This window comes from Eschrichtius robustus, chromosome 13 (genome assembly GCF_028021215.1).
Source record: "Eschrichtius robustus isolate mEscRob2 chromosome 13, mEscRob2.pri, whole genome shotgun sequence".
NCBI lineage: Eukaryota > Metazoa > Chordata > Mammalia > Artiodactyla > Eschrichtiidae > Eschrichtius > Eschrichtius robustus.
The window spans coordinates 37,221,494-37,237,524 of NC_090836.1; the positions used below are offsets into that span (position 1 = coordinate 37,221,494).

Sequence of the window (16,031 nt, forward strand, 5' to 3'; positions counted from 1 at the left end):
GGAGATGGAGGGGTGATCCCAGCTCTGGTCAATCATGCCTTCCATCCTTCAGAGACATCCTCTGCTATGGACTGAAAACCCAACTCCAAAGGAGTTCCAAAGAACCAAATCATATATTTGTCTGAAAAGAAAAATTATGTATCTTCTGACAGAGATGAAGACAACCAGCCTTGCAAGAGATCCTTAGGAGTCAGAGTCACAGCATGCAAGCCGTTCTAACACGCACATTTTCACGTTTAAATGCATCTCAAAAGTCAGTGAATAAATTTAATGTATTAATTCTATATTCTTTTCATTCAAAAAATTGTTATTAAATTAATCGTTAGTGTATCTTACAATAGACTTTAAATATTCACTATATATATAAATATATTTATTTCATTTATTATATATATATACTTTATATACACACATATATATTCAAAATATTTTGGCATTAAATGAATTAAGAAATGCAAAATATTTACTTTGTGAAAAATTGTATAAAACAAATGTTGATGAAAATATGTACAGTCTAACAATATTTCATTCCTTTGCAAACCACAGAACAGAGAAAGCAGCAGTGAATGATTAAGAACCCCTAATCTATGGTGGGGAAATACTGACAATATTTAAAGTAGAAGGAAAAGCACTGTTGATTTTTTGATTTTTTTTTTCCATTACTCTAGGGGGTGGATCAAAAAAGATCTTGCTGTGATTTATGTCAAAGGGTGTTCTTCCTATGTTTTCCTCTAACAGTTTTATAGTGTCCGGTCTTACATTTAGGTCTCTAATCCATTTTGAGTTTATTTTTGTGTATGGTGTTAGGGAATGTTCTAATTTCATTCTTTTACATGTAGCTGTCCAGTTTTCCCAGCACCACTTTTTGAAGAGACTGTCTTTTCTCCATTGTATATCCTTGCCTCCTTTGTCATAGATTAGTTGACCATAGGTGCATGGGTTTATCCCTGGGCTTTCTATCCTGTTCCATTGATCTATATTTCTGTTTTTGTGCCACTACCATACTGTCTTGATTACTGTAACTTCGTAGTATAGTCTGAAGTCAGGGAGCCTGATTCCTCCAGCTCCGTTTTTTTTCCCTCAAGACTGCTTTGGCTATTCGGGGTCTTTTGTGTCTCCACACAAATTTTAAGATTTTTTTGTTCTAGTTGTGTAAAAAATGCTATTGGTAATTTGATAGGGATTGCATTGAATCTGTAGATTGCTTTGGGTAGTATAACCATTTTCACAATATTGATCCTTCCAATCCAAGAACATGGTATATCTCTCTATCTGTTTGTATCATCTTTAATTTCTTTCATCAGTGTCTTATAGTTTTCTGCATACAGGTTTTTTGCCTCCCTAGGTAAGTTTATTCCTAGGTATTTGATTCTTTTTGTTGCAATGGTAAATGGGAGTGTTTCTTTAATTTCTCTTTCAGATTTTTCATCATTAGTGTATAGGAATGCAAGAGATTTCTGTGCATTAATTTTGTATCCTCCAACTTTACCAAATTCATTGATTAGCTCTAGTCGTTTTCTGGTGGCATCTTTAGGATTCTCTATGTATAGTATCATGTCATCTGCAAACAGTGACAGTGTTAATTCCTCTTTTCCAATTTGTATTCCTTTTATTTCTTTTTTTCTCTGATTGCTGTGGCTAGGACTTCCAAAACTATGTTGAATAATAGTGGTGAGAGTGGACATCCTTGTCTTGTTCCTGATCTGAGAGGAAATGCTTTCAGTTTTTAACCATTGAGAATGATGTTCGCTGTGGGTTTGTCATATATGGCCTTTACTATGTTGAGATAGGTTCCCTCTATGCCCACTTTCTGGAGAGTTTTTATCATAAATGGGTGTTGAATTTTGTTGAAAGCTTTTTCTGCATCTATTGAGATGATCATATGGTTTTTATTCTTCAGTTTGTTAATATGGTGTATCACATTGATTGATTTGTGTATAGTGAAGAATCCTTGCATCCCTGGGATAAATCTCACTTGATCATAGTGTATGATGCTTTTAGTGTGTTGTTGGATTCTGTTTGCTAGTATTTTGTTGAGGATTTTTGCATCTACATCCATCAGTGATATTGGTCTGTAATTTTCTTTTTTTGTAGTATCTTTTTCTGGTTTTGGTATCAGGGTGATGGTGGCCTCGTAGAATGAGTTTGGGAGTGTTCCTTTCTCTGCAATTTTTCGGAAGAGTTTGAGAAGGATGGGTGTTAGCTCTTCTCTAAATGTTTGATAGAATTCACCTGTGAAGCCATCTGGTCCTGGACTTTTGTTTGTTGGAAGATTTTTAATCACAGTTTCAATTTCATTGCTTGTGATTGGTCTGTTTATAGTTTCTATTTCTTCCTGGTTCAGTTTTGGAAGGTTATACCTTTCTAAGTGATTTTTTATTTTAAGGGATATTATAACTGTTACATTGGTACTAAAGTTTGCAGAAATTTGTTATTAAAATATTTTTATAAGAAATATTTTTAAAAATTTATTGAAATAATTATTTCTTAAAAGCAGATCTTGACCTTCTAGGAAATTGATGAATTATTTGAGAAATTTAACACAATGTCCTGATCTAAATTAAGGTGAAGAAATGTGGGATAAATGTGAGCGTAATTTGGTGGATTCAGAACTGATTGAAGATTGGACTTAAAAATATATTAATTTAAAAAATCAGTGTCAGTCTTTAATGTGATTTCTAAAGGTTTGCAGCAGGCTTTTATTTTTAGTCCTCTCCTATTTAAATTCTTTCTTTTTAAGTACATTATATAAATTGTATTCTGGTCAAATTTACAGATGAAACAAAGATGAAAGGTATAGATAATATACTGGATTATAAAATTCTAGGCCAAATCTAAGAAGATGCAGTTTAACAGAAATAAAGTGTGACTTCTATCCTTTAAACACACACATGTGCACGCACGTGCACACACACACACAGATGAAAAAGATGGTGGAAAATAGTCTTTAAAGTAACATGTATAAAATATTTTTTAAAACAGTGGTTGAAAAGTGGATGTTTATTGACTATAAATTGGCTTTCAAAGCTAGAAACTAAAGGAACCAAGGAGGAAAAAAACCCATAAAATTATAAATGAGAAGAGTAAATAACCATGAATATAGAGGAAATTAAAGGAATAATTTCAAGAGCACTATGCAAATATATTTGTACCTGTGTACACAGGCACTCACACTTTCAAAAGCCAGCAACATACTTAATGGTTAAATATTAGAACTCTCAATACATTTCCTTTCAACTTAGGAGCAGGATAAGGATGTTCTCTCATTAGAGTTGGTTGGCAGATAACAGAAGGCATTCTAGCTAGTTTAAGTAAATATGGTCACATGGCAGAACTGATTATGAAATTGTTGGAAGAGTTTGTGGAGCAGCCTCTAGGCTTAGCTTCCAAGTGTGTCTCCCAGAATGCCAGTCTAGAACTGGCCTGCCAGGAGACCTGCCGTCACTGTCATGATTATGAAGTGAGGGAATCTGGCAGCCACTACCCCAGCGGTTGGCTCCATGACCACACCATCTCAGGTATGACCTATGGCAGCAAAATGAATGTCCTGACCTCTCAATACCTACAAAAGTAGCCATTAGACAAGGATCTCTGTATGGTTGAGAAAACCTCAAAACCTCTATGACGGTGCTCCTGGTTTGCAGAATCAGCAGACCAGAAGCACAGCCCAGTTTGCCTTACTTCCACCCTCCATATCCCATGAGGAGACATCTTCTCCTTCTCAATGTGAGACAGATTACAGGTAGAATCCAAGCTTGAAGTGACCCTGGGAAATAGTGTCTTAGTTTCCTAGCCTTTAGCAAGTGATAAGTCATTTTAAGAGGAAAATGAAACAGCCGTGATTGAAATGATCTAAAACATCTGCCACATTACTACCCCATTGCTCTGGAAGTAGTAGCCAATGAAATTTAAAAAGAGAAAGAAAGCAGAAGTATAAAGTAAGAAGCAGAATTATCATGTTTTTAGTTAATATGGACATATACTCAAAAAACCAAGGGAATCAGCACAAACACTACTAGAAGGTTTTCAGAAAGATATTTGGTTTTAAAATTAATATATAGAAATCAAATAGCTTTTCTATAATCAGTAACCACTTAGACAATACAATGAAAGAAGTTATCCCATTTATAAGCACAACCACCACAACAAAACGCATATCAGCTCCCATAAAGTTAATAAAAATGTGTAAGTTTTATGTGAAGAAGGCCTTGAAAATTCCTGCTAGAGTATATAAGAAAAAACACATGTAAAAACATGCTTTGCTTTGAATAGCAAGATTCAATATTACCAGTATTTTAATTTTCCTTAAGCATATGTAAGATATATATATGTATAATATATGTATTATAATATATATTCCCAAGTCAACAAGACTTTTTTTGAACCTGACAATTCCACATTTAAAATGAAAAAATACGTATGCAAAATTAGCCATGAATATCTGAGCCAGATATTAAAATATATCATGAAGCCATAACTAAAATCATTTCTGCATTAGGAAAGAAATAGAAGTTCACTGGATTAGGGTAGAGATTTAGAACACATCTAAAATACATTTAGAAATAATTTAAAGTAAAATGAAGGTGATATTTCATATCAGTGGGGAAAAGATAGATTATTCAATAACTCCTGAGACAACGGGCTAGGTATTTGGAAAAAAAATAAAGTTGGATCTCAACCTAAATCGTTAACAGCAAAATCACTTCTAGATGAAACAAATATATTAAGGTGAAAAATTAGTAAAAACTATGAAGAGATAGTTGATAAATATAAATGGGTAATAACCATTAAAGGAGGTTCAACCTCACTCATAACTTAAGAAACACCAATCAAAGTAAAGATGTATCATTTTTTAGCTATCAGATCTGAAGGCCATAGGATTGCATTTGTAAACACTGTGATCTGGCTGTGCTTTCTACTTTTCTGGAAAGGTTAGCCAGCATTACCACAGTTCAGTTTTAGAATGTCTGGGGAGCCTGCCTACTCACTCTTTAGCCAGTTTCCAGCTATAAGAGGTCCTTTCCTGTTAAAAACATATGAAGCTTGGGGAAGAAACATCTCATCCTCTTATCGCTAACCATCTAACTACTTAGCTGTGCATGTAAAGAATTTGTTTTCTCAAGAGATACCACATAGTTGCCTTTGGTGGGGAGGTGGGGAGGCGTGGGCTAGAGGCCTTGGAGGAGGGGGAGACTAGTTTTGAATTAGTGGCATCTATATGCCTATAGGCATGTTGGAATTTCTGACCACATGAACATTTTCATATTTTAAAAGCGCCATAGCATCTAGAATAGGGTTGGTGTTTGTCATGCTCTGTCCTGAGGGGGTGAACTGGGCTAGGATTGGGTTCAGATGTAGACACTACCCTCTAAGATTGGTCTGTGAACCAGCCAGAACGTTTTAGGAAAAGCAACCGTGACATAAGGGAATTTGCAGTCATGCCAGAACAAGCATCCGGATGTGTCATGTAGTTGGATGAGGAACTGGCATAGAAATTAGAGCAGTGTTCATGAAAGAGAGTGTGGAAAAGGCAGGAAAACATGTTGGCTGTGGGCTCAAGGGATATGATGGCATCAGGGAGGATATTAAAGGAAACAATTTTGGATTGATGAAAGAAGAGAATGCTAAGCAGTGAGGCTCTCCAAGGAGGCTGCCATATTCGGTAGTGAGTCCTCCCATTGTGAGAGCTGTTCAGAACTGAGCCTCCTGTCAATCAGGTAAGGGGAGCAAGAGAGATAGAAATCAAACTCGGGATTCTACAGACTCACAGACGTAGAGAACAGACTCATGGCTGCCAAGGGGGAGAGGGGGTTGCGGAGGGATGGATTGGGAGTTTGGGGATAGCAGATGCAAACTATTATGTACAGAATGGATAAACAGCAAGGTCCTACTGTATAGCACAGGGAACTAACTATATTCAATATCCTGTGATAAACCATAATAGAAACGAATATGAAAAAGAATGTGTGTGTATATATATATATATATATATGTTTGAATCACTTTGCTGTACAGCAGACATTAACACAACATTGTAAATCAACTATGCATCAATAAAATAAATTAAAAAACAAACTCAGAGTTCTTAGAGGCTGTCATAATCTATCTTGTACTCTCTGTTAGTAAGAGTCCCCAGATATTTTAAAAGACAAGAAAGGAATAGTTCTATATAAGAAAACAAACTTAAAATAAGTTTTAAAGCTAGGAGTCAGCCAACTAGTCTGTCAAGAACTATTCTGGGGAACCAGCTCTTTAAAGCAGAACCACAGCAGAATGTTTGTCACGTCTAAAGGCCATAGGACCACTTGTATTACCTTTTAGATTTTGCTTTTGCTTTGCTCTCTGATTTTTTCTAAAGATTAGCCAGCTTTACCACATCTCAGCTTCCTGGAAAATCGAGGGAATCAACCCTGTTCTTTTCAGCCAGCTTCCAGCTGATGGATTCCAGACAGCTGCCTGTAGGCAGCAAGAGGAGGTGTGACCTTGGAGCAAAGGTGGTAAAGCAACTTTGGTCTGACCTTCCCTTCATCACAGACCACCAAGCCTTGAAAGTGAATGTTTAATACCCTTGGGAAGATTTCTGGTCTTTGTTCCAAACAATTACTGAACTAATCTAAATTACACAAACACAGACCATTTATCAAGGCCAGCCTGCAACGAGTTGCATATCTAGGCAAAGTGTTCCCAGTACAAAGGGTGAACTCAGGATAAATAAAGCAGAAACGAGGTGCTGATTAGTCAAAAAAAAAAAAAAAAAAAAAAAGACTCATTAAATATCTAACAATGGAAGAGTTTGCAGGCTGTTTACCTGAATGATTTTGTTTTATTAGTATGTAGACAAAAAGATGTTTTTCTTCTTTTATAATAACCCAAGAAACAAAACCCTTTGCAAGTTTAGATTGAGACATTTTAATTCAAAGGATTTTAACATTTTTGACAAATAAGGAAGCCGTGAAGGAAAAGAGACAGCCAGCTTGAGGGAATTGGTGATAGAGACAATATTTCCAACCCAGAGACCAGATCCAACTCTCCTTTTCAGGCCTTATTTCCTACAGCGATGAGCAACTTCTCTAAAAGTTAGTGGCTGTCTATTAATTGCCCCTAATTAGAACTGGGACTCTCCTTCAGTTCTACACACTCACCTGAAAAATTTACATCAAAAGTTAATATCAAATAAGCCAGTCCCCAAAAGACAAGTGTTGTATTGTTCCACTTATGTGAGACAACTGGAGTAGTCGAATTCATAGAAGCAGAAAGTAGAATGGTGGTTGCCAGGGGCTAGGGGGAGGGGAGAATGGGGAGTTATTGTTTAATGGCTACAGAGCTGCAGTTTGGGCAGATGAAAAAAGTTCAGGAGATGGATGATTATGAGGTTACACAACAGAGTAAATGTACTTAACACTACTGAACTTAAAAATGGTTATGATGGTCAATTTTATGTTATTTAACGACAATTTAAAATAAACAAAAAAGTTAAAGATCAATAAATGATATTCATAGACGAGAATATTATAGTGACTGGCTTAAAAAGTCCACAGTTTTGCATCTGCTGTGTCACAGTCTCTCTGGAATAATATTTTTAGTGGGAAGAGCTTGGCACTAAGCTGATCATCCTTGAGTGTGTTGGGCAGACACTGAAGTGTACCATGAGTCAGGACCACGCCCATGGTCCTGGCAGGGAGTTTGGAAGCCTGATAGGGTCAGACAGGGAGGGCAGCTCAGACTCATAGGTTGCCTGGCTTGGTCGATGCTGAGCTCAAGGGTGATGGGGAGTAAATATTAAAGCAGATCTTATAATAGTTGAGAAGTAAGTAGGGAGAAGCAGGCTTGCATTCAAAACCACAACTACAATGTCACAGAACTATAGGTAACTAATTAATGCCACCTGAGAACCAAAAGTTATGATGAAAAGCACATGTCTGCTGCTCTACATATTTTTAATAATAGAGGCATCGTATTGTTTTCATATCCTCAGAGGAAAGCCAGCTGGGAGTATGATTTTCACCACGTAAAGACTGAACAGGCATCCTGGGTCAGCTTCGAAGGCGTGCAGCCTGCGCAATCACACGGGTCCCGTGCTCAGAGGACCTGCGCTTGGTTTAAGGCTCTGCTTTGGGGATCTCGAAATTTTTAATACTTTTTGAACAAGGGACCTGACATTTCACTTTGTGCTGAGCTCCACAAATTATGTAGCCAGTCCAGCTGGCAATAATCAGAACATCAAATGGCTACCTAGGTTAAAATATCATGGTAATGCAAAGAGGTGGGTGCACAAGCCGAATTTGGGCAGATAAGGTGTATTACCAAAAGGACTGAGGTTGGTACAGAATCTGGTGGAGTCAAAACAGGATCACAGACAGGGAAATATGTACTGTTGTATACATATGTGACTCTAAGCGTGCCTGTCGGTCCACTGCTGGGGACGGAGCCCTGTGGGTGGTCAGTGTCATTATGCAGTTACACAGTTGCAAACCCACATTGTTCCTGCCTTTCTACTCACACCAGGAAGGAGATCCTGGATGGGAAAAGGCCAAGGCTCTGTCTCTGGTTCTCCAAGTGACTTGACCTAGGATTGCAGGGTCCCCCACGCCTCCCACCGGGACGTCTTATGGTTTACATTGCTCTTACAGCTCTTCCTGTCATTTTTCATCTTTGGCCCCCAGCAGGATGGGCCTGCCCAGATTGGGGCGCATTAAACCAGTCATCGGGTTTTAGACCAGAGATTTCAACCAGCTGGGAACTAGGAGGGGAATGGGATTTCCAAGCTGCAAGCTGGGACTTGAGGCCTGGGTGAAGGACAGAAGGGAGAACGGGGGGCTCCTTTGGCACCTGGCATGGTGGAAAGGAGATGGATCCATGCCCAGGGCTCTCACCAAAGGAGGACTGTTGTCTGGGCAGAGTCACCTGAGCTGAGTTGTCTGGAGGGAATTGTATTAGCTCTGAATTTCAGTTCATTTCATCGGCTCCCTTTCCTTCAGGGCATGTTCCCCTCAGTTCCTTTGTCATGTGGAAAAGCGGACAGCGAACGCAGCACCTTGACTTCAGTCTGACCTGAACTCATTTCCTGGAATTGTCACAGAGCAGATGGGACACTTTGAATAGGTTATTTTACCTCTCAGAGCTGAGTTTACATATTCTTAATTTTATAAAACAGATGAACACACTTTCATAATATTACTGTGAAGATTAAATAGCATAAAATATGTCAAATGTAAGAGCACAAAACAGATCCTAAATGACTTGTATCTATTATTAATATTATAGGCATTATAATTATCATGCAGATAGTGAAGGGCTGAAAACATATCAGACAGACTAGTACAAAAGTCTATAGGGATTAAGGTGAACAGAGAGCTATCTGTGATTCATTTACATAGTCAATAATATCATGATTATTACTTTATTTTCTGATTGTTAATGTTATTTTGTAGGTATAGATTTAATTAATTCTACATTTTAAAATTGAAAATATACTGAACAGTGAGCCTGGTACTGTTAGAGTCTCTTTTTTTCTGGTTCTGCAAATAAAATGACAATTAGGGACAGTAGATAGCTGTCCCTACTGTTAGGGATAGCTTCTTATCCTCTACTAAGATTATTTATTTCGTGTGTAGAAAAACAGGATATTTTAAAGGTAAAAGGGACCTTACAGATCATCTACTAAGGTTTCCTCTTTTAACAAATGAAGAAATTGAGATCTGTGAAACTGTGTCTTTTACAGTATTGAATTACTTTCCTCTAAAATTCTATCTGTTCAATAAAAATAGAATCATTTTATTTGTTTAATTCGGTTATCTTTAAATAAGTTAACTTACATCACTTCAATCTAGGCTCTAGCTGGGAAACAAGACTTCTATTATTTGCTACCCCTGCTATCCTTTTATTACGCCCTTGAAATGATTATTTTGGACAAGTGCTTGCCAGCATATTTAATTTATAAATGGCATGTTGCTTTAGTAATGGTGTATACCACTTGCCGTATTCCACCAGGGTGGATTTACATTATTTTACCCGCACAACTTTCAGTTCCTGCATAATGATGCGTATTCTATGCCCTTCACTCATTCAGTGGGTTAATAGGGTTTTGGTCATTCTGCTTCAAAATACGGAGTGTGGTTGTCCATAATCTCATTTTCAAAATACACAGGCAACATGCAGCACACAAAAAACACAACAGAGTCTCTCTCTCAGTCTCCCTCTCTCTCTCTCTTCCTCTTTTTCCTTTTCTCAACAGTAAAAGGACTCATAAGTCTATTTGGCTCTTAGACTCTTGCACACACTGCATGATAGCCGAGGTCTGAAGCAGCAGAACATGCTTGGTTCCTTGTTTTCTGGGCTGTGTCACTTCAGCATATGTTGCTGAGTTGCTCCTCACTGTGTCAAATGCAGCTTGACCAATTGAGAGTTGAGTGCCTGCTCTGTAGTTGACAGTCTATGTGAATCTTAACTGAGTTTTCCAACACAGGGGAAAAGATGCCATAGGCCGAATATAAGTAAAATCTTCAGCTCACTGAAGTGGTTGTGCCTTTGCAAATGGGTGTATTAAGTAAGCATTATCATTGAAAATAATGTCCCTCTGAGGGAAGCCTTGTGAGAAGAAATCATTTTGGGGGTCAATGAATTAATTGTAATTGCTTTTTGCCTGATAAGGACATTGATTTGCCATTTGTTTACACAACTGAATCTAATTTGTTTATTTGTCAGTCTTCTCCATCATGATTTATATCCAGTCTATTTTTACACACACACACACACACACACACACACACACTGTGTATGTATGTGTAGTCTTGCAATTAAATCAATCTTACCTATGCTGTAATATTTTATTCCATGGTGAATAGTTTTCTAAATTAAAAGTTTGAAATTTTCCCTACAGTTTACAGATTCTGGAATGATTTCAAAGCCATGCATGTTAAACCTCTACTTAAGGTACAAAGATGTAGAAATAAATTTGAACTCAAAAAAACTCACAACCTGTGATAGACTCATAAAAATCTCTGGTGTGCTCCCAAGAATACTCTTGGGTTCAAAGGAACTTAAGTTTTAAATATTCACAGAGGAAAAAGGTATTAGTTTCTCTGAATGATTCCTATCTTTCAGCATAACCTCACAGTTTCGATGGTGTGCATTAAGTATGTATTTAGTTGTGAAGGAAATTCTCTCACATAAACTCCAAATCTTCTGTGTATGAGCATAGGAGAGCTCTGAAGAGACAATCATCAAGGTAATTAATTAATTTTCTTATATCTGGCTCTGTTCCCAAAATAATTCAGGGTGGCGACATTCTGCAAGTAAGATGTTGCTTCCATCTTAGGGAACTTGGTGTTTTGCTTAATAATAGAGATCATTTTCTTACAAGAGTTAGTAATCATGGGACCAAAGTGACAGGACAGCATTTTTAAAAACTCAGAGAAATAGTCAGAAACCATTAGCTGTCCCTATCATCAGAATTTTTCCTGTAAATGTTTCCATATTCAGCTCTTAGAACAATGATTTCAAATTCAGCTGTACATTAGAGTGTCCTGAGCTTTTAACCTAAGTGTCCATCAACAGAAGAATGGATAAAGAAGATGTAGCACATATATACAATGGAATATTAGCCATAAAAAGAAACAAAATTGAGTTATTTGTAGTGAGGTGGATGGATCTAGAGACTGTCATACAGAGTGAACTAAGTCAGAAAGAGAAAAACAAATACCGTATGCCAACACATATATATGGAATCTAAAAAAAAATAAATAAATAGCTAGTGGGAAACAGTCTCATAGCACAGGGAGATCAGCTCCGTGCTTTGTGTCCAACTAGAGGGGTGGGATAGGGAGGGTGGGAGGGAGACACAAGAGGGAGGAGATATGGAGATATATGTATACGTATAGCTGATTCACTTTGTTATACAGCAGAAACTAACACACCATTGTAAAGCAATTATACTCCAATAAAGATGTTAAAAAAAAAAAAAAGAATGTCCTGAGCTTTTAAAAAGTACCTATATCTGAATCTCACTGTCAAGTAATTGAAGTGACTCTGTAAGGGTAGAATCCAGTGAGTCAGGAATGAGCACCATGGCCTCAGAGGGATATATTTATGCTTTATTAAGAGGGTTAATCACAAACAGGGACCAATAGAGTAATAGAAAATACTTGACTTGGCTTCTAGTTAGAATCTTACGTGGGCACTGTGATAACAAAAAAAAAAACCCAGAGGAATCTTTGGGAGTTGATGTGTTTGGAGGCTATAAAGTGTTTTTAATGGAGATTTTCTTAAAACAAGAACATTATTTAACATAAGGACGGCTCAGAAATTACCAAGGCATGCTTTAAGGTAGAACACACCAGATAAAAAGTTCTTAGTGCCTAGTAGGTCATGGCATTAATTACTGTAGTTTCAGAAACTATATATATAGTTATATATAGAAACTATACATATATATAAACTATTTTTGTATTTTTTATGTTTATATCTCAATTTTTTTCTTAAATTTTCTTTGGAATGTTAATACTAGACCTAGTTACATTTAAAAGAGCAAAGGGAAAAGCATTTTGTTTCAGTTGTGGTTTTTGTTTTTGGATTAAAAAAAGGGGACTTTTTTATCTTTGGGGCAATGTGGGCTGATGGCAGGAAGGACCAAACTAAAAAGCCTCAAGACATAGAAGGAAGCTTGAGGGTAAAGCATTGAGATTATTACTATGGACCTCTTCTTCCACCAGAGTTTATTTTTCTCTACAAAGCTCACTTTTTTCTCATCCTTAGAGTGTGTTGCTTTTGTTAAAGAGCTGATTCCTTTACATCCTAGCCTGTATTTCCAGGTTTAAAGTCTTGTGCCAGTGAGATAATTAAAACAAAATTTGCAGTTGAAAGCCTTTCCCAATCACAGTGAGTACTGAAGTTATATTATTAATCAAGTATACATTTTTAACACAGATCCACTGGTACAGGAGTTCAAACAAACTGTATGTTTACCCCTCTTAAAATACTATAGGCTGATATCAATGATATGTTTCCTTATCACTTCCAAAGGCTTAGATCATAAAGTATGATGGAATATCTTCAAACTTTTGCAAATCTATGTTTAATTTTTTTCTGTGAAAGTTAATAGATAATAGATCAATTTAACTCATTCTTCGGGGCCTCTGTTATATGAATTTTCTGTTGTTTAAACAAATAGTAAGTAAATTTCTTTATTACAAACACATGTTAAAAGAAAGCCACCCTTTCAGTAAAATATGAATGAGGTAGTTATTTTAACAGCTATGAAAACTGGAATCAGGTTGTCTGGGTGCTTTGGCAGAATTTGTAATGGAGGAAATGAGGTTCCATTTCTTGTGTGTTGGTTTAAGCAGTGCAAGCTGCTTCTTTCTAAGCTCTTGTAGTATCTCTCCATTATTAATCACAGCATGGCAATTGACATTCCTGTCAGATCAACTTCAGAGTGCTGGGTGCTGGTCTATGTCACTCCATGTGAGAATACATTCTGGAATCTACTCTTTAGGTTCCCAGACAAATGCTGAGCACTCTTTTGGAAGTAGCATCCTTCTCCCCCTGAGGGCTTAATCTGTCATTTTTTTCCTAATTTAGTAAAATGCAGCTGCCTTATGGAATAGATTCACTCAGCCGCTCACTCACTCACCCGTTCTTTCGATTTTTTTTTTTTTTTTCCATCCTCTTACTCTGTTCTCAAAACTGTGTCAGGCGCTAAGGACATAAAAGATGAATAAGACAAAGTCCTTGCCTTCAAGCTATTACAATGTAACACAGGAGAAAGACAAAATCAGCCAACTTGCCATATGCAGGGTACTCCTAATTCAGCCAGGAAAAGCAAAGATGGCATCCAAAGAAGGTCATGAGGATCCTGGCTTCAAATGTCAATGAAAGGAAATGAAATACAGGATGGAGAGAAGTAGCCAACCAATGCGTTATGTTTTCAACTGACTCAGTTTTTATCCAAAGAATATGCTCATATCATTGATATTTTCTTAAAAATCCTCAATATTATTTTCTATTTCTTCTAAAAATAGTTCATTTCTGGGACTGGCCTATCTTTATTGGGAAAGACTTGACATACTTTTTGATTCATTCAAGTCCTACAAATAAATTTTGATTCTGGTACAGAAATCTAATTTGTCATACAGGGAAAATAATAATTACATTTTGCTTGTGTATTTTTAATAAAAATTATTTAAAAATTCAAATCAAACTATTCCATTTGTCAAAATTCAAGTGAGTTTACAGCAATTAGAATATATTTTAGAGTATTTTTGACAACTCATCCCAAGTGATTTCTGAAAACAGAACTGCTTTTAGAATGAAGTTCCTGTTCTCCACACAGCACTGAAATTGGTAGATATATCACCATGGCATAAAAAAAGCTGAAATTGCATTTCACAGCAATCGCCCTCAGTAAAGCCTTTTCTGCATTGGGGTCATATAGGAGGCTAGTGAACAGCTTTATCTTCCCTTCATTTTTATTTACTTTTCTTGCCTTTTCCCCCCTTTCGTTTCTTAAGACAGACATATATGCATGATAACTAAATGGTGTAAAAAGAACATTTTACTGAAAAGAAAGTTAAGTGCTTTTAATTTGAGAATTGATTTTTAGTAGTATTAAGCTGTAAAGAGAATGTCATAGGAAGAAATTTTATGTCTTCTAGTTCTTTTGAAAATTCTGTGCAGAACCATAATCACTGGAAAAAGCATGAAATTATAATTAATCTGACCAGCATACTTATAATATATAAATTTTTATTAGTACTAAAAATAATAAAATCAGCAGACCCAAAGTAAATGGATATACAGTGCTGTTTTTATTATTATTTCCAAAGGCTGAGGTAACTAAAATTTCATGCATGATGTTGTAAAAATTAAATGATGCACAATAATTTGAAAAATGAGTTTTTCTTATACAAGTTGGCCTTTTCAGCTCTATATTTTTGTTTAGAAGTCTATATCTTTTGGTTGATATTGCTTTAGAATGATCAAGTTTCTGTTTGAATTTAGTAATGAGATAGTGTTTTGAACTTCTCAAAATGAAAGTCTAAGACATAAAAAGATTTAATTCTGTTTGATTTGACACTTCCTTTCCATTGGCTATTTGGAAATTACATAGGCTCTACCTGGTTATTCCATTTGAGACATGTGGCATTACCCATGATCACCCAATCTGTATTTACCTTGAATCAGACATGATCAGATATGTATGGAGAGCCCTAGGGGACTGGCTTGCCAAGAGTTCATTTGCATGATAGATTGAGGAGGATTTGGGGAAATAATCCATCCTATAGGAATAGAGAAGCTTGATAGAGTAGGCTATATATAGCACCAGAAGAATGGAGTGCATAGAACAGAAAGAATGACTGCAACAGGAGGCTGGATCAGCCTGATTGATACCTGACCCCAAGAAGAAGTAGAACTGGAAACATCTTCAAGAGTCATTGGTTGGAGGCAAAACCAGTAATTCTAGCAGTGGAGGCAGACAGTTTCACAAAGGCTAATCAGAATCCTCAGTGTCTTTCCAGTATTTTCCTAGCAAGTTCATGAATAATATCTTTTGTGGTCAATATCTTTTGTGAGTCAGAAAAAAGTAACGGAAAAGGCAGATGCTACTTGGTAAAAGCAAGAACCAAGTTCATGTGCAATTGTGAGACCCATTGGTCAACTTCCCGGTACTAGTGTATGTGTGGCAGTGTGGGGGGAGGTGATGAGTCAGTTTTTTAAGAATAAGAGGTCTTGAAATGCCTTAACTTCCTTTTCCTCTGGAGATGTCTTGGGGAAGACAAATGAGTAAGATATGATAAGAAAAAGAAGGACAGATTACAAGATTATATGTAAAGCGGATAAAGGAAAAGAACTGCACTTGTCAAACAACAACAAAATGAAACCCAAATTAAAATTATAAAGGCGCAAAGTGTAGTTAAATTAAGCTTCTTTCATCCATTTCACATTTATAGTATTGTCTTCTGAATGAGTCTGCGGAGTCAGCAGAATCTTAGGAAGAAATAACAGAATTAACAGAATAAGGGGGATCACAATAG

General features: G+C 36.5%; 1 protein-coding gene across 3 annotated transcripts in view; it reads left to right on the top strand.

Annotated features, from left to right (window-relative positions):
• Positions 1-16,031, top strand: part of TMEM117 (transmembrane protein 117) — a 526,689-nt gene that overhangs the window by 469,218 nt on the left and 41,440 nt on the right. The gene's annotated exons all lie outside the window — the stretch shown is intronic.